Genomic DNA, 20,039 nt, shown 5'->3' with positions numbered 1-20,039 from the left:
AAATTTTAAAGATCCGATTGGACTGACATGAAATTTTTCATACATATAGCCAAAGAAAAAAAGTGATATTGAGCCGATGTGTGCTTTTGCCCTGGGAGTAAGTTTCACCCCTTCTCGGGGGAGAAAAAACATATTTTCATAATTTGTCCAGAAATGGATAAAATTAATAATTCTAAGCAACTTTTGTTCTATAGAGTCGTTTCACTAAGTCAATACTATTCGAGTTATTTGCGAGCGAATATGTTCATTTTTCAACAAAAAAAACCACGTTTTTAGACGGTTTTCACAAATAACTCAAAAGGTTAGTATTTTATTTAAAAAATATTCCCAGCAAAAATATAGCTTATAAAAAATGACAAAAATAGTGTATCTGTGAAGTCTGTAGACCCAGCAAAAGCAGAGCTCTAGTTAATGAAAAGTAGGTTCCCATTTGTCAAATTCAAAATCGAACATTTCAACGTGAAATAATTAAAAAATTAAGCACTTTTCAGGAAAACTCATCACAAACCTTTTGAAGTGTTTAAAAAAGCATTATCTTTTTCAAGTTTCTAGTATTAAAAGTAAGTAGGCTCAAAATCAAGTTGGACTTTTTTTTGAAAAAAAAAAAATCGTGAAAATCACCTCTTAATCGTCACCGCTTCACAGATTACTTTACTTATGTATTGTTTATATAATCTGTAGGTTTCATTGGTTCAAAGTGAAAGTTTTTTGAAAAAAAGGTTTAAAGTAAGAATTTTTGTTTTTAATTAAAAAAAATGCATTTTTTTAAAATAACTTAAAAATTAATTAGTGATGTAAAAAATCTCAAACAGTAAAATAATATAGGTTTTGATTTTCCGAATATTTTGCAGTTTTTGTTTACCTGTCAGGCCAAAATTGATTAATAGATGTTATATATTCAAAATTTGCACACGCGTGAGTAGTGACTAATCCACGCCCTATAAACTACAGCTGTTTCAAAAATAAGCACTTTGAACTGATAAAACTTACAGGCTATATAAACAATACAAAGGTAAAATAGTTGTTCGTTTAAGTTAGTTGTTGCCTTTGAATACTGGTAAAATAAGGATAGGATACTCAGCTGACAAGTGAAACACCAAGCAGGTTATATAGTAGTATTTAGGACTGAACGCCAACTATTATTAAGAGAAAAATAGCAAAACAAAACAGAAAGTTAAGAAATAATTAAAATTATTAGAAAATTAGAATAAAATAATTATTTAAACATAAATTAACAAAAATGTGACGGTTATAACGTTATAACATGTAGGTATTTGCAGTGGCGACGCGTGACTTTTTCTAAAGTGTTACCAAAACCAGACGTAAAAAAATCTTATTTAAAAAAAATATTTTGAACCTCCCAAATATAAGTTTTTGTTTTCAATACTGTGGGATAAAATTAAACAAATCACTATTCCCAAATTATATGTATGTAATTATGTATATGTAACAGGTATAACAATAAATAATAAACAAACTCAACATATTATTCTACCATAAAATTAACATAAAAAAATGAACAAGTAGGAAAAAGAACAGATTTTGAAAACTATTGTTTATATTTTAATTCTTCCATTTTCAATAATATCATTTTTTTCTTTAAAATAATATATAAAAAAATATACAAGTAGAATGACTTTTCAAGTAGTTGATCAATTACGCAATACGTAGCAACACTCTTCCATGTTTAAATGCACGCACACTGTAATCTGTAATAGGTACTAAACCAACGTTACCAATCTTCAAAATGGTTACAATACTGATATGCACCGCGCGCCGTCTCTAGACCCGTCGGTCCTTCAAAATTTTCAGAGCTAGTCCCGAGCGATAGCGAGGTTTCTCCTGCGTACCGTTACCAGTGCTAGTATTGGTAACAGCATATTATGATAACGTGCCATGGATTCACATATCTCGCCAATATTTTCGTGCGTCTAGTTGGCTATTTACTGAATTAGGTACTATTAACAAGTATTTCTGTTGGTAAACAATATAAATGAAATTATTTCGTAGTAGTCATAAAATATTTATTTGCAAGATTTGTAACTGTTACCAATGGTAACAGCGGGTACATGGACGCTTCGCCACTGGGTATTTGCGACTTCACGTTACAGAATACTACATATCGTTAGGTCATACATCCATCGTATCATCGTAATCCATCTTAATACAAGATTTCATTCATCTTCATATAGTTCTTAATACCCATTTATCCACACTTCATTTCACAATATAAAATACAGACTATTAAACCACTTGACTTTAAATACCTACACTATAAATCAATGAAAATACGTATACCCCACATCATTAATTGTATTGAAATGAAACAATCTTACAATACTCTCTTATTTCATAGTAATATCTTCTACTTACTTATTTATATTACATGCTAGAAAGCTAAAGATATAAATTCACATTGATAGTACCATAAATCACTCCTAGACCGATTGCGAATGTCATAGTCAACCCACAGTTCTTTTATCAATGATTTATTTGTTTAGAGTAATACTCTCCATTGCAATGAAATGCATAAGCGACCCAGAAGATGTACTTATCCTTCTTTAACTTAATAAGGATACGACCACGCCGAGTAAGCTCCACTGCAATTTATTTATATACATCCAATGTTGTTTTCAATTAATTTTATTTGTAGTATTTTAGTTTATAATCTAATGTCTCCTCCAAGAAGGGATTTTGGTTAGACCGTTTGTTAACATATTTCGTTATAAAAAAATAATGTGTGTGTACTTTGTACGCACGTAAAAAGTTATACTTCTATTATATGATTTCAACAAAATCAATTTAAGAGTTTATTTATATTTTATTTAAATATTAAACTAATTTTAATACTTACTACTTTCCAAATATTTTCATTAAAACAATACGAAAAATAAAAAAAAGTAAAAGAATAAAACACACGCAAACACATTGAAAAATGAAACCAAAGAAATTATTTCTGAACAATTGTTGAGAAAATTTTAACTAAATACGTATTTTCTGAAAAAAAAATATAATAAATATACTTACAATCATAAAATGTATAAAAAAAATAAAAAAAAAATTTGCATTGGGTATTGAACCTGCGTCTATCAGGTTTAGATTATTTTGAACTCACCTCACGCAGAATTTAACTACCGAGACATGTGAATGAAGTGGAAAGATATACCTAGCAACTAAACGTTTTAAAATTTTTTTGACAGTTGCTTATTCTGTTAGTTTAATCAAATAAGTTTGATTCTTGTGGAATTAAAATACGATAAAATATCGACTAAAAAGCAATATATTAGATGGAGATTTTTGTTGGTAAGCAAATTATGTAAATCAAAGCATTACCTACTAGCTAGGTAGGTAGGTACATTTTCCAAATAGGTATTTACCTAATTTGTAATTTTTTATTACAACACTGAAACCTTTACAATAAGGTACGTCCCTGTTGCTTTTAAAAACTATTTAAAAAGTCACTACAATTATGAACTTGCTTTTTGTCACTGTCCTCACAACAATAAAAACTAATATACACAACATTTTGTTTATCCAGAATCTCCATTTGAACAATTATTGACAGATGATTTTAACACCCAATCAGATCCCTCATAACGTTTCATACCATACTGTCGGTGTGCGCATGCGCCCAGCAAAATAAAACTTTACGCTCGTGCCTAAAGAACTATAACTTCAAAAATTATTATCCTTTGTCGTTTATATATAAGGTATTTTCAAGAATAGACCGAATGAAACAGAACAACTTAAAACGTGATCCTATACATTCGCAAGAAATAATACGAGGAAAATATCAATACTATTCAATATACATAAAAGGATTATAGGAATAACTTTAAAACGAAATAGGCCTGAATCCCGCATTCCAAAAAAAATTGATTAATAGCAAGCTGAAAATTTGTTAATAACTTAACGGTGTCTAGTCGGACAAACTTTGATGCATGGGAACACTGGGACAGGGGAAGTTTTAATTGTGGAACAGTTTCAAAATATGGAACGTCACATTATGAAAACGTTCCATGTATTTTGCCGGACAGAACTTCCAACTGATTTGTTATCATTTCAGTAAACTCTCATGCAAAAATTTGACTGGTATTTATCACCAACTGGGCATTTTAATAAGTTCAACACGAAGAACATGTCATTATTGAAGAATTATATTGGTGACAGATAAATAGTAGTCTGATTTTTGCATGAGAGTTTAATGGGACGGTAACAAATCAATTGGAAGTTCTTTCCGACAAAATATATGGGAAGTTTTCGTAACCTGACGTTCTAAATTTTGAAACTGTTCCACAATTAAAACTTCCCCTGTTCCAGTGTTTCCATACATCAAAGTTTGTCCGACTAGACACCATTAAGATATTAAAAAATTTTCAACAACAAAATAAATTCAACATTTAAACAACATTCAAAACAAAAAACATATTGAGAACAAGAAAGAACAAAGACTTGTGTTTATAAATTACCTTGTGAATGCGAACATTTTTATTTAGTTGAAACATCAAGACCTTTGTGAGCGGCCGTGGGTAACGGCATAAACGCTGGCCTCATACGCCAGTAGACGTGGGTTCGATCCCTGCCAAAGACAAACCATTTTCATTTTCCAATAATGACACGAGCCGTCTCACCGTGCCTCGGAGAGTACGTTAAGCCGTCGGTCCCCCTGGGCTAGTGTACATCGACACTAGTTACTTGAAACAGGGTTAAAGATGTAATTGGCGCTGGAACTATCCGAAAGGATCTCCCCGGCAAAAATGCCATACGATATTATATTATTATCAAGACCTTTAATTGTTAGAATAAGTGAATATCAATTTTAGATCTCAAATATGCAAACACGTGTAGGATAATGAACATATAGAATTCAATCGACAAATCCAAGTTTGCTAAGAGCAACAGATGGCAAAAACAGAAAATAAATAAAATTTAAATATCACTATGAATGTTACAAGGAGCACTCCCGAATCATGATTTACAATATATAAACTTTGCAAATCATGATTTGAAATTTACAATGTATATGTATATTGCAAATTATGATTTGGGAGTGCTCCTCGTAACATTCAACTTGTCTTGGTTTCTTTATTTCTAGTGCATCTTTATTATGAATGTAGTATAGATAAAATTAAATCATTGGAAGGATTATTTTTTTACCAAGTAACAAGTTAATGTCTTGTTGTAGGGTTGCCAGCTTACGAGATACAGGGCGAAAACACTTCGCACCCTTTTTTACAAAATGGCGATCGGGTGACACGGGTCGCTACTAGAGATTTAACATATCTAAAAAAAACGGGAAAAATTGGGAAAAAACAGGTTTTTTTTCCGTTTTTTCTAGATCACTGGAAAAATTGGAAAAAATGGGAAAATTTAAATATTTTTTCATTGAAACAATACCAATTTTAAACTCGTTTAAATATATTTTGTAAAAATAATAATAATAATATCTAAGATATAAGTACAAACATGACGTAAATACGGTCAAAAATTATAATTATTATCTAATAATTCAAAGTATCAAAACCGAAACTTCAAACGTAGAAAGTACATTATTTAACCAAAGCGCTCAGTGGTATATTTTAATCTGAGTCTGAATCTTCAGACCAAGCATCTGATTCAGACTCGAATCCTGCCTCATCATCCTGGATGGTTAAAACAACATGATTTTTGTCAGTTTCTTCTAAAAGTGGATCTGGTCTAGCATCGTAAATGAATATCTGTTTTTCGTTTATAAACAAATTTAAATGAATAGCAACAACTTGTGAATTTTATCCTATGATAATATATTTCGTTTGCTTGTATGTATGAGGCTGTGTAAAGACCAGTTTCTTTCTGAAGAGGCGGAAGATGGAGATCCATTTAAAATTCGGGAGGCAATTGGCATAATATAACGGGATGAGTATTATTCGCAGTATCTCATAAAAGATTTAGACCAAAAGAATCCAGTTTTTGTTCTAAATTGGGCCAGATTTGCCACCACCTTCGCTACATCTAGATTTAGTTAATAAGCCATTTCAGAAATATAGCTTCCATTAGTTGGTCTTCATTCAATTGTTCTTCTTCAAAGCGAACACCAAGAAGATTGGCTGCAAAGTGAATCTACTTAGAACAAAATTCGTAGCGTTCTTCAACATATTTTAGCAAGCTTTCGATAATAGAACTAGTCTGGTCAACTTGTTGGAGAATATTTAATATTGTGTCTTTTATAATTAAAGACAAAAGGCACTTCTGATAATATAGATCTATAAAATTCTAAAAATTTATCGATTTTAATACGGGATGCGAAATTTGTTTAGTATATTCTAACAAATTTCAATTTTTCCGTACTTTTCCTTTTTTCTTGTTTTTTTTTTCGGAAAAACAGGTTTTTTCCTGTATCCAATTTTTCCGGGAATTTAAATCTCTAGTCGCTACCCCAAAAACTTAAATTTAAGCTTGGACTAATCCACCCTACGCATCTTCTTCTTCTTTAAGTACCATCTCCCAATCGGAGGTTGGATATCATCATCACTATCCTTACTTTATCTACCGCTGCTCCGAAGAGTTCTATTGAATCACATTTAAACGAGTCCCTTAAAATTTTCAACCACGACACTCTCCTTCTGCCAATACTCCTTCTTCCTCTTATCTCATCATTATTCTCTTTGCCTTATCCCTATGCGGGGTCGGCTTCCCTAATTGCATTTCTGCACACAATGCTATCTTGGGTCATATCAATGTTAATCCCCTTTACCAACATGTCCTGCCTTATTGTCTCCCCAGGTCTTCTTTGGTCTTCCTCTTCTACTCCTTCCAGGAATCTGCAGTTCAGCTATTCTTCGTATTGGGTGATTAACGTCTCGACGTTAAACATGACCAAACCATCTTAACCTATGCTCTCTCATTTTGGCATCAATTGGTGCCACACCTAGACTTCCCCTAATATACTCATTTCTAATTTTATCCTTCTTTGTCACTCCACTCATCCATCTAAACATTCTTATTTCCGCCACATGCATTCGTTGTTCCTCTTTTTTTTCACTGCCCAACATTCAGTTCCGTACATCATAGCCGGTCTTATGGATGTTTTATAGAATTTTCTCTTCAGCTTCATTGGAATTTTTCTGTCACACAACACATTTCTTTCCACTTCATCCATGCAGCCCTAATTCTACTGCATGCATCTCCATCTATTTCTCCATTACTCTGTAATACCGATCCTAGGTACTTAAAACTATTGCTTTTCACAATCATTTCACCATCCAAAGATACCATTTTAATTGTAGTACAGTCGAACCCGCTTATTGGAATAGCCTTCGTGCCAAGCGAAAGTATTCCTATAACCGGGATATTCTAATAACCGGTCATGGATGGCTATTAAAAACCTTTCGGGTTCTCAAATTTCTATTCCTTAAACCGGGATATTCCTTTAACAGGTATTCTAATAAGCGGGTTCGACTGTAACTCCATCTTTAAATGAACATTTCAAATACTCTGTTTTTGTCCTACTAAGTTTTAAATCTTTTTCCTCCAGAGCTTGTCTCCACTGTTCGAGTTTTTGTTCTAAGTCTCTTTCACTATTTCCTATTAACACTACATCATCAGCATACATTAGGCACCATGTAATGCTACCCTGTAGTTTCGCTCAGTGGCGGCTCGTACCACTTTAAGAAGGTAGTGCCAGAACTCGGGCAGCCGCCAAATTTTTAGTGACGGATTCACGGTATTGTCAAAAAAGGTATACTTACAACAAAAACTGAAAAAATATATGCTCGAAAAAATATATATATATCAAAACAGTTCCGTAAATTAATTAATAATAAAAACCTCTTAACCTACCACCAGCATTTACTGCTGATAGTGCTTGAAGTTTGTTATTAAGATTTAGTCTGTATTAACCAATTTATAAAAATAATACTATTTCATTATTCACACACATGCACAAATTTTTGTAATTTCACTTTTAAAGTTTACGATATATGAAGTTCATTCTTCTATTTTTTGGTTGCAAAGTTTTCAATGCCTTTATTATTAAAATTATCAATACAATTTACAAAATGCTTTTCTGCAGATAGCATACCTAAAGCACTATGTTTTAACATCGAGAAACAGCGTTCTGCTTCAGATGTTGATATAGGAATGGTAACTAAAATACTTAAAAGTTTAATAGTTTCTTCAAATGTGCTTTTTAAGCCTTTCCTCTACAATAAAACCGATAGCGAAACAGCCCCAGAGGTAGTACTTAATTCGTCTCGCCAATACAGTACCTACTCCTAATTCAGTTTTAAATCGAGTTTTGTTTAAAAATTAAAATAATTGTCTCCATGTTTCATTCGGAGAACTGATGCTTATAAGCAGAAAACTTCTCCGACATAAATAAATTACAAGCAACTAAATGTCCGGAGAAGGTAGACCTTTGAAAGATCTGGTACTTTGAATAATATGAACCTTTAAGTCGTTGTCTAATTCGGCGCTAAAATTGACCAGCTCCTTAAATATGCCTCTATTTTCTGAATTTTCTGTTTCGTCGTGACCTCTTAAAGCTAACTCGAAAGCTCCACAAAACCTTATAACATTTGTAGTTTTTTTTAAATATTTAAAAAAAATATTCTTAAAAATTTAAATTTCTTAAAAAAATTTTTAAGATACTAATCTTCATAGTCAATTAATAAATTAAACTTAAGAAATAATCAAAATATTATTTATTCTACACATTACACCCACGATCATGAAGCTCTAAAAGTTTAATTATAAATACAAAACTTTTTAACAGAAAATATACATAATAAAAGCGACAAACCAGCACGTAAAGAAACTCAACCTCGTGCCCGGCACAGAGATTCAGATTTAAAGGTATACTAATAGTCCAATATAGCTCTTTGTCTGTCACTTAAATAGAATACTCGTAAAATCTTTCTCTCTTAAGTCGTGTCAGTACTGACTTTGGCACGAAGGAGAGATTCTCCTGTCGAATAATCTCCGCTGTGGCAGGGATTGTATTACGCAGAGTTGCCATATTTTATATAATTTATGAAGATAAAAAGAAATACACACAAAAAAATTAACAGGAATTAAAAAGTTTTGAAGATAAAAAATATGTTTCTGCATAGTTAGCAAGGTAGTTCCATAGCTCTATGGCACTACCTCACGGGCCGCCACTGGTTTCACCGTTATCTGGTCCAAAACTAATGAGAATAAATAAGGACTAAGCACCGAGCCTTGGTGCAATCCTACTTTCACCTGAAATTTATCAGTCTCTCCCACACCTGTCCTAACACTAGTCGTTACTTCTTCCTCTTATCTCTCCCTGTATATAATACCAGTCTTAGCATTTTACCCTACATATCACAAAAACAAACTTGCGTCCTCGGAAAAATGCAGCCTAAATATAACTTTTCAATTCACTATTAAAGTTTTCATTTTGATGTATATTTTCCTTAGCGCCGATTTGGAACTGGTAATATTACAAGAATCAAAAAGTAATAAATCGGTGCACACATGTTTTAATATATTTTATGAGACATTTAATCGACGACTATTTTAGTTTCCTGCTCTGGCTTTCAAGCGATGGCCATTATTTCCTTTATTTATCGATTTCCAGTCTGGACTCTATTCCAACAATTTGATTTTCTTTTATCTTTTGCTGCCCTCGGCATCGAATGCTCGTGTCTTGGTTACCAACGTCTGTAACCGGATATCAAAATTACTCCTCATTTTTCAACGAATTCTTGAAATGTATTGAATTTTGTCACACTAAAAGAGAGAAAATCTATAGGTGTCCCTGCGATTAAAAAGGGTGAAAATATATAGGTACTATAGAAGTAGGGGTTTGTAGTTGTAGTAGAAGTTTGTTCTTTTAACTAAAACTAATAACAAAAAACGAATAAAGTTATAGAGTAAATAATGATAATGAGACTACACGCTATCTATTATAACCCAATTTATTATATAATTTGTTATTATTTGTTATTTTTATTACATTATTTGTTATTTTTTGTAAAAAAATAAGAGCTTACCATAGGTTCAAAACATAAAATGGTCCAAGAAATAGGTTTAAGAAAAATTAAGCAAATCCACAAAATCTCTTATTAAAAAAAAGACGACAGATAAAAATAAATAGGAAAATAATATAAAACAAGAACAAAAGATATATTATGAAACTACAAAGCAATAAAATCTCACTGACTAGCACCTAAAAATTGTCTTAAGCGGGCTCCACACTCTCGGCGAATTACTTCGCCAAAGTTGACCGAAGTACGAAGTACCCTCTCTACTAGTCTCTACACACTCGTTCTACTTCGCGAGGAACTGCGATACCGACAAAGATCCCTTTGACTCGGACGCGCCAGACCGACAGAGAATGGAAGTAGAACGAAGTGAGGCAAAGTTACACAAGGTGGCCGTCTACACTCTCGTACTTGTTGAACCTCGATCGACTTCGGCGAGAGTGTGGACGGCGTATTATACATCTGATGTTCAGAGCAGTAGGTCTGCTGTTTTTTGCATGTACTCCTGTCGCCAGGGGGGGGGGGGTACAACGGCCTCCTTTATTCAGATGGACTTACCCAAGTTTTTTATGTATTTTGACCCGTAGAACACGAATTTTTTGGGTAACAGTTGATCCGGATGTCGGATTAAGATTGTTATAAACAAAGAACTTGAGGAATCACATAACAGCGATTTTTCGCAAAACAAAACATGTTTTTGTATTTTTTGGTCAATCTAAGCAAAAAATATATTTACAAGTTTTTTCGTAGGATGCATAGTTTTCAACATAAACGCGTTTAAACTTTCAAAAAATCTAAAAATTGCAATTTTTGAAACCCAATAACTTTTGATTAAAAAATAAAATAGCAATTCTGCTTACCGCATTTGAAAGTTAAGTCAAATTCTATCGGTTTTGATTATTTTCATTACCAAAAATTAATTTTTCTATTGTTAAACAAAGCTCTAAACAAATAGTGCTTGAATGATGTTTTCAATGCATTTCTCATTTAAAATCGAACGAGTAGGCGCGCATACAGACAACTATTTGACGTATAGTTGAGTCCCCGAGTCTTTGCCCGTGCGTCATCATTTAAGAATATCTACGAAATAAGTCGGAAATTTACTAAACTCAACAGTAACTGACAGAAAGTGGGTATTATTCCGATCACGGGTTATAGTATAAAATTTGACGTTATCAAATAAATAATAGAATGTAAAATTTAAGTTTTGCTTTAAACTTTTGGTGCATAATTACAGCTACATTTGATGTAGCTTAATAAATTCTTTTATTATCATTGATTAATAAATAAATAAACAATTTATAAAAAATCGATAAAATATTTTCTTTTTATTTTATTCACTTTGGCGGAACATTAAACACAAGCATTCCTTAACTTTGTCAACAATGAGGTTATTTGTACGTTGTCAAAATTTATCGTAAAATAACATAAACTTATCATAAAATTTCCAACTTCAATATAAAAGTAGTTGTTAAAACAACTGTTTGTATACTATAAAAAAATTCAAAATGCAAAAATTCGACAAAATAACAGCAAAAATTCAACAAACTGACAGCCACAAAAGTAAACAAACCAAAACGTCAGAAATTGTACTTAAAATAGGTGAAAACATCCCCAATCGTCTTTCTTTGTACCTATATCTCTTTTCAATGCACTGAGTCTAGATCGTTCATAAAAATAACATGTGTTTTTACTTAATAACAGGCGGCAGCTGGTTTGTCATTAGTTTCATGCGTGGAAGAGAATGATGCTAGATAAAAAGTATGTGTTTTGCTCGTCAGATATTAATGACGCACGGGTAAAGACTCGCGGACTCAACTGTAGATTACGTACATTAAAACGCATGCATTGGGCACGGGAAACACTATGTGTTTATAGCTTTGTTTAACAATAAAAAAATTAATTTTTAGCAATGAAAATAATTAAAACCGATAGAATTTGACTTGAAGTTTCAAATGCAGTAAGAAGAATTGCTGTTTTATTTTTTAATCAAAAGTTATTCGGGTTCAAAAATTGCAATTTTTCGATTTTTTGAAAGTTCCACCGCATTTTTCTCGAAAACTATGCATCCTACGAAAAAATTTGTAAGAACATTTTCTGCTTAGAATCACCCAAAAAATACAAAAAAATGTTTTGTTTTGCGAAAAATCGCTGTTATGCAATTCCTTAAGTTCTTTGTTTATAACAATCTTATCGACATCCGGATCAACTGTTACCCAAAAAATTCGTGTTCTACGGGTCAAAATACATAAAAAACTTGGATAAGTCCATCTGAATTAAGGAGGTCGCTGTACCCCCCCCTGGCGACAGGACTAATGGTCTTTAGATAAGTTCATTAAGACCCAGCTATTTTATGTTCTCTAAGAAGTTCTTTGAGTTGACTCTAATAGTAGAAAGAAGATCAGGTATCGTCTGGGTACTTACCATTCTCCATTGGATCTTTCCTATGGATATACCACAATCACATACAGGGTGATTTGATTTAGATATAAAGTAACTATGACTATAAATAATAACTACAGTCGGAAAAATGAAATAATACCCATGAACGATCACCTCAATCACATATTTTGTATTTGCTGTTTTTTTTTCATAAATAACAAACGAGAGGGATAGATTATTAATAATCTGGATAATATGTGATTGATGTGATCGTTCATGGGTATTCTTTCATTTTTCCGACTGTATGTATATAAGGCATCCACACGTTCAATGGTACCTATAGTTAATCAGTCAACCAGTAATGAATTCTACTCTTGATCAAAAAATCATTATAGCTATTATTATATATAATGATGTCATTATTCTATAAATTAAGTATAATGTCTTTTATCTTAATAAAAAAATTCATTGCAGTTAGGTATACTTAACTATTTTTTAAACGTCTTGTAGAGCAGAAGAAAAACAAATTACTAATTTGCAACGCAAGAGGTACTTTTAAAATTTATTACGACTTGTCTAACTATTGTCTGACTGTTGTCAGAATTACGTGCACTTAATCATAAATGTATTAAATATTAAAAAGTACTAAAAGAAATCCCGCCATTTACGACTAAAGGGGAAATTACTGTCGCTTTTAACTCTCAGTTAACTTCTCACTGCAGAGAGTGCAACGTTGAAGTTTTCCTCAAATAGTACGAGATCCCGTTGCAAAAACACTATGTTCAATACGTTCATAACAATGACATAAAATATTAGACCCAGGAACTGCTGCAAAAAGTGTCATAAACATGATTTCCTTCGTTATTGTTTTTTTGTTTTGATACGAAATAGCAGGAATCTTTACGGAGTCGACACGATTAAATGAAGTTTAAGTGAACTAAACGCCTCAGTGAAGCGTCAAGTTTATTTAATAAATAAATTATTATACTGATATTCGTTCTATTTGCCCGGGGTATTTTAGTTTTAAACCTTGAAATTCAGGTTTTTTTTTGGTTAATGGACATGTATGATTTTATGCCCAAAGGCATGGAGTGAACGATGGAAGAATATGGAGGAGACCTATATTCAACAGTGGATTCAAGAGGTTAAGGAATGATGATGATAATGATAATGATACTGAATATTTAACAATTTCAGAATACAATTAGAAAAATAATCTAATTAGAAATTTATATCAAGGCATTAAAACTAAAAAAGGTAATATAAACCGCGGCCCACTTATTTCCAATTCAAAATAATAAAATACGAAATTAGCACTCAAAAGTTTGTTGTTTGTTTGCATTCAAGTACCCTATTAGTTTTATTCCTAATTTATTAATATAAATTAAATATCAAAATCTCCTTCACACTAAAATTTTACCTATAATCTCTCTTGCAGTAAATAGTGTGAAATTTTGCAGCTAAAAAGATAAGAATTTATAATCTTTAGGTATGATAAAATAAATTAATAATATCATAGCTTTCGCAAAATGTAAATTTTTCCTATTGGTAAAATGGTTATAAATATATTTCCTATTGGTGAAATCCAGGTAATGTATTTACAAACAATGTAAAGATAAATGACCGAAATTTTTTTTTCAAAAATGAAATACCATTATTTCAATAATACCTCATACTCAGATCATATATTATATCCAATAGAAGCATCTCCGTTAGTCATGGTAGCGTTGAATCTACCATTTGTACCAAAGAATCGGGGGTACCACAAGGCAACGTTTTTTTCCACTACTTTTCCTAATCTTCACAGCGGATTTACCACAAACACCCAATACTACTATTGTGTACTAAATTATCAACTAGTGAGAATCCAGAAGATGCCTCTTCTCATCTCCCAAACCACCTAAACCTACTCGAAGAATGGTACAGTCAGTGGAGAATTAAAATCAATGAAAGAAAGTCAGTACAAATAACCTTTACCATCCACCGGGAAATCTGTCCTCCACTCACACCTAACAATACACACTTCCCCTTTAACACAGAAATGAAATACTTTGGATTTTGGATTGTATATCGACCAAAGGCTAATATGGAAATTGGTTAGATAAATATACTGGCTCCTTGGTAGGATATCCAAATTGTCATTGAATAACCAATGGACTCCTATACAAAACCACATTTAAACCAATTTGGATGTACGGCATCCATCTCTGGGGATGCGCTAAATTTACGCACATCACAACCATACAGCGATTTCAATCGAAAGTTCTTACATCAATTACTGGCGCACCCTGGTCACGATTCTCTCTCTCTTGTCGTTCTCCCATTACTGAGGATCGTAATTTCTTCCAATATTCCTAACAATGTTTCTCCATTAGTCTCTATCTTCAGCTGCTCTAAGAGCTTCTTAGAATGAGTTTCCAGCTGAATTATTTATTTGGTCGGACCATCTAGTTGGTGATCGTCCCCTTGATCTCCTCTCCGGAACGTTTCCAGAAACAATTAATCTCTCCAAACTGTCATCACCTCTGCGAACCATGTGACCAAAGAATTGCAGTATTCGTTGCAGACATATTGTGGACAGCCTTTTTTTAATCTTGAGTTGGTTTTGAATGGAAACGTTTGTCCTATGAAATGTCCAAGGTTTCTCCAGCACCACATCTCAAAGGCATCAATTTTTTGGCGCTCGCATGCGCGAGGAGTCCAAGTCTCTGCTCCGTATAGAAATATTGAGAATACAAGGGCATTCAGCAGTCTCATCTTGATATTTTGAGATATAGATCTGTCTTTTCAAACTTTAGTTAGGCGACTCATCGCATTTTTTGCCATACCAATATGTCTACGAACTTCTGCTTCACAGTTACCATCGTTAGTTATACTAGACCTGAGATAGACAAAGGTGTTTACTATCTGGTATGCTTGTAACATGTTAATCAGTTGAATAGTGTCGAATCTGTCGACCACCATTATTTTTGTCTTAGCTTTATTGATTTTTAGACCAACTTTATTGCTTTCGCACTCAACTCTTCGCAGGAGATCAAACATTTCTTGCTCATTTGCTGCTATAAGTGTAGTGTCATCAGCAAATTTTAAATTGGAGATTTTCCAGCTACTGTTACTCCACCGGCCCATCCTACTAAACCATCCTCATGACATGTTCACCCTAAATGTTAAATAAGTTAGGTGACAACACGCATCCTTGTCTAACACCTCTCTCGGTCTTAAATTGGTTTGAACACTTATGATCTAGTCGTACTGTCGCTATATTTGACAGGTACAGATTTTTAATAAGTGTCACCAGGTGCATTGGTGCGCCCATTTCTATTAAAATTGACCACATATTTATCCAGCTTACACAATCAAATGCCTTTTGGTAGTCAACGAAGCATATAATCATAGGTACTTGAAATTCTCTAAACTTTTCAGTGAGTTGTCTCAGGTTCAGGATTTGTTCCATTGTACTTTTACCCTTTACAAACCCCGCTTATTCCTGAGGTATTTGGTAATGTAGATAGGTTTTTAATCTGTTTTTGATGATGTGTAACAAGATCTTACTAGCATGTATTATTAGTGACAGTGTGTGGTAGTTTTCACATCTGGTAGTAGTTCCTTTTTTGAGTAGCGGGATATAAATTGAGGTACACCGATCAGATGGCCATTTTCCCGAATTCCAAACAGCGACACATATAGAATGGATGATATGTAATCCTTTGTAATCCTTTGTCACCTAATAACTGTAGTATTTCAGATTCACCATGATCTAAATATTTATTCCCTTTGTGACAGATGAAATACGGTTGGCAGCGACCAACCATGAAAGTCAAATAAGAAACCAGGACAACGAACTGATTGAACATGTCTACCAGAATGGACCAACATTCAGAAGACTTCAGCGAACGTGGCTACAAGTTTTATTAGGTACAACAATAAAATAATCGTATAGGGCGAAACAATATTGGATGTCCCTCCTTCCAGGCTTACAAATTCATTTACATTTTCTTAAAACTCTCGTGTAGAATTTGATTGCAAATAAAAGTTCAAAAGAAAAGAAAATCTTCTTCTTCTTCGTTCTTGTATGTAGGCTTTAAAGCCTGTTTCTTCTTTAATATTAGCCTCCTAAATTACTAAATTATTTAAGTTACCGCACCATCTTTTTCTTGGTCTACCATTACTTCTTCGTCCATTTGGTGACTTATCTCGTGCTATGTGTTCGTTCCACTCCTGTTTCCGTTTTGTCACCCATCCATTTATGCCTTCTACATTGCATAATTCTCTTATGTTTTCGCTTCTCTCCATATCCAACAGACTTTTCCCTGATATTCGTCTCTTTTGTATTCGTCTCTGAGTATTTTCATTTCTGTTGTTTCTAGTAGTCGTCTCGTTTTAGATGTGTCAGGTCTTGTCTCCGTCGTGTATGTCAATATAGGTCTAATTGCTGCTTTATAGATTCTTGCTTTTGTGTCTTGTCTTAGGTGTTTGTTCTTCCAGATTGTGTCATTAAGGGATCCCGCCGCTTTACTTGCTTTAAGCTTTGTTGTCGTAATTCCTCTTCAACATCTCCGTAACTGGTTATATCTGTTCCCAGATATCTAAACCTTGGTTGCTGCTTTATTTTCTCATCAATTTCGATTTTACATCGTAGTGGGTATTTAGATGTTGTCATACATTTGATTTTTTCTGCTAATATTATCAAATTGTATTTCTAGGCTGTTGTATTGAAGATGTGTGTTAATATTTGGAGATCGTCTTCTGTCTCGGCGATTATTGCGGCGTCGTCGGCATAACATAATATTTGGATTTCTTTGTTCCCCATTCTGTAACCATGACCTTTACGTACTGCTTCTGTTATTTCGCCCATAGATATGCTGGTTTATTGTACTCAATGGCCTTTTCTGTGATTTGTCTCAGTACAAATACGGCGTCTACGCAGGATCTTCCGGATTTGAATCCTTGTTGTTCATCTAATAAAGTTGTTAGTTTATTGATTTTGTTGGTCAGGACTTTTGTGGTTAGCTTAAGTGCGGTGTTCAGTATATTTCTACCTCTATAATTGTTGTGGTCTTCTTTGTCTCCTTCCTTGAGCATTGGTATCATTATGCTGTTTCTCCATGTGTCTGGTATCTTGCAGTGCAATATTAGTTTTTGTATAATATAAGTTTTGTCATCTCTAGGGTTATACTTTCTCTTCCGTATTTTCGTCCTCCATTCTCCGAAAAGAAAATCAATTAAAACTATTTGATGCCACTTTTTGATTGGCAACCTCTTGTATCAATGTATTCTCCTATTCTTAAATTGATGTAAAAATATGATTTTGATTAACTAACATAAGAACGCAGTGATTTTGCAGCGGGATCTTAGACTAAAACGGCCGTCTTAAAATTTCATCATGACTTTCTTTCTCTCATATCGTGAAGTTTTGATGAGGCATTGTTACGAGGCCGTTGACTGATGCTTACTTGAAAATTCCATTTCTTTTATTGTTGTTTTTCTTTCGAGATAAAATCATGCACACGTATAATCATGATATGAATTACAAACTGTTTGATTAGGTATGCCTTTCCGACGAAAAAACTAACAGGCATTCTCGGCCTCTGCTAGGAACAAGTTTATTGGGGGAGAGAGACACAGACAGACGTTGCCAAAACTTGTCGCAATGCGAAATCACAATTCATTTAATATTTTATATTTTCGATTTCGATGCACACTGACATCATACGCCAGGGAAATAAGGCAAAAATATACCATGTTCGGGACACTTGAGCAGCCAGGTTGCATATGGTTTTTTTGGTACTTTATACCTAATACATTATAAATACAAAAATGCCCCTCACAGTTCGGACGAGAAATTTAGTTATTAACAAATAAGTGTCAAAAATGGCAGTTTTTCCGTTTAAATCGCCACAGGTAAAAATAGGGCAATTAAATATCTTATTGATAGTATCCTTCTTTCAGTAGATGAGCAAAGCTTTAAAATGGAAGTTTTTGAATTTTAGTACGATCATTTGGTGCTTCGGAAATTTCAAAATAAACTAAAATTTCGAAATTAAAAAAATTGCTATAACTTTGCTTTAAGACTTTCATATTGCATGAAATGTTGAGTCAAACAGTCCATATAATGCACAAAAATTTTTAAGACGATTCGTCAATTAGTTTAAATATTATTCAATTTGTTTATCCCAAAAAGCTTTTTTTGCAATGTTATTGTTCAGAAAATAATAACGATATAGCAATTCTGTGGAAAACACGTGAAAGAAGAATACTTATATTTTCAAAGTATTTAAAAAAATCATTACAACGTCATTTTTATCATTCCGAAAACATTTTTCTAAAGTATGGTCATTTTTGGCTTATAAACAATTTGAATAACTTTGTTAATATTGACTCTAAAATAAAACTAAATACTTTGGAATTTGAAAAGCTGGTATTTTTACACGAATTTTGAGAAAAACCTTTTCGCCTAGGTTAATCACAGTCAAAGTTAGCCACTTTTTTATTTAATCCACAGCTACTTTGTTTATAACAATTCAGGCAACCTAACTAGCGCCGTTTTAAAGTTCAAGATGTATAGTTCATGTGTAAAAGTTTGATTAAACTTTGAACTTTAAAAAAGTGGTTAATAAAGCTTTAAAAATTACGTCCTAACGAAATCGATTCGTGGTCGGTGGAGGGGAATTATTAAAATCCGTGCACTCAAAAAATGAAATTGATTCTTCAAACATATGCTGCAATTAATATCTCCGGAGCTTGTTGATGGATTTTGATTATAATTTTTTAAATTTTTATGTACTCGTAGTCTTGTAGAGTACATTATGTACACATATCCCTATCTAATATTACAAAATGTTAGGGGGAAGTCCCCTTCTCACTCAGGGATATGAAAAATAGATTACGACCGATTCTTAGACCTACCAAATATACATATATAATTTCATAGAAACCGGTCAAGCGGTCTCGGAGGAGTATGGCAACTAACACTGTGACAGATAATTTTATAGATGCAAATATATAGATGGCTATTTAAAAATAGGGGTTGGTGATATAAGGGTTAAATTAAGGGTTGTATGTATTTTTTAATTCTACAGCATATAAAATTAAAGTAGACAATTTAAAATAAAAAAAATGTCAAGGTGCAACCCTCCTTATATGTATAGGTATAAAAAATAGATTAGAACCTATTCTCAGTCCTACAGGATATACGTGTAAAAGTTCATAAAAATCGGTCAAGCCTTTTCGGAGGAATATGGTAACTAACACTGTTACAGGAGAATTTTATGTATATAGAAGTAACTGTGAATTAAATAATAAAAGTGATTAACTTTGACCGCAATTAACCTAGGCAAAAAGTTTTGTTTTGAAAATTCGTGTAAAAATACCAGCTCTTGAAATCCCAAAGTAGATTTATTCTACAGTCAATATTAACAAAGCTATTCAAATTGTTTTTAAGCCAAAAATAACTCTACTTTAGTAAAATGTTTTTGGAATGATAAAAATGACTTTTTATAGATTTTTTAAATACTTTGAAAATATAAGTGGTCTTCTTTCATGTGGTTTCCACATAATCGATGTATCATTATTATTTTCTGAACAATAATATTGCAAAAAAAGCTCTTTTGGATAAACAAAATGACTAAAATTTCAACTAATTGACGAATCGTCTTGAAGTTTTTTGTGCAT

General features: G+C 32.7%; 1 protein-coding gene across 2 annotated transcripts in view; it reads left to right on the top strand.

Annotated features, from left to right (window-relative positions):
- The window catches only part of LOC126881569 (uncharacterized), a 321,109-nt gene that overhangs the window by 104,017 nt on the left and 197,053 nt on the right, over positions 1-20,039 (top strand). The window lies entirely within an intron of this gene.

Source organism: Diabrotica virgifera, chromosome 3 (genome assembly GCF_917563875.1).
Source record: "Diabrotica virgifera virgifera chromosome 3, PGI_DIABVI_V3a".
Lineage (NCBI taxonomy): Eukaryota > Metazoa > Arthropoda > Insecta > Coleoptera > Chrysomelidae > Diabrotica > Diabrotica virgifera.
This window is presented reverse-complemented; position numbering and strand designations above follow the sequence as displayed.